Source organism: Leptidea sinapis, chromosome 2 (assembly GCF_905404315.1).
Source record: "Leptidea sinapis chromosome 2, ilLepSina1.1, whole genome shotgun sequence".
Lineage (NCBI taxonomy): Eukaryota > Metazoa > Arthropoda > Insecta > Lepidoptera > Pieridae > Leptidea > Leptidea sinapis.
Genome location: NC_066266.1, coordinates 12,830,549 through 12,831,302, shown reverse-complemented (window position 1 = coordinate 12,831,302; position 754 = coordinate 12,830,549). Strand labels below are relative to the sequence as shown.

General features: G+C 34.1%; 1 non-coding gene across 1 annotated transcript; it reads right to left on the bottom strand.

The window, feature by feature from the left end:
* Window positions 1–253: 253 nt before the first annotated feature.
* LOC126978268 (5S ribosomal RNA) lies at window positions 254–372 on the bottom strand. Its single transcript, XR_007732568.1, has one exon. It is a non-coding gene; the product is annotated as a 5S ribosomal RNA (ribosomal RNA).
* Window positions 373–754: the final 382 nt, after the last annotated feature.

Below are 754 nucleotides of genomic sequence, written 5' to 3'. Positions count from 1 at the left end.
CGACATAAAAAGAGTGGCTCTTTATTACTATTTAGTACATTACATTTACTTTACATTTTCCGACAACAAACATACAAAAAAATGTTTTATATTAATAAAATGTGCCTGTACTTTTAAAGACGTTATTATTTAAAGGCGTTGAAATATAACTAATTGATAGGTATTTGAACACTATTTGAATCCTTTCTAGTATGGACAGAATCTTAAATTGCAAAAATAAAATATAATATTACCTAAGCTTCAGCACAAAAAGAGCCAACATCACGCGGTGTTCCCAAGCGGTCACCCATCTAAGTACTGACCGCGCCCGACGTTGCTTAACTTCAGTGATCGGACGAGAACTGGTGTATTCAACGTGGTATGGACGTTGGCGAATTCTACTTTAAAAATATTGAATAAATGACTAATCACCCAAGAAAACAAACATCTATATTCATCATATAAATGCTTGCACCTACCGGGATTCGTACCCGGCACCTCTTAGTAGGTAGGATCGCTATACACTCAGCTATACAGGTTGTTGTTGCATATGTTTTTCCCTTAAGGATATCTACTATATCCATTTTAATACTTTAAAAAATTGTCAATAATAAAGCGGTAATGTAAAAGCTTTTTACACAAATACCATATTAATACTTATCATTACACGCTTCTTATTAGCTTCACCTGTATGTATGTTTGTTTGTAACCGACTCATTTGGGCGCGATTTTGACCCATTTTAAATGGTCAGATTTAGTTCCAACTTCGTAGGTT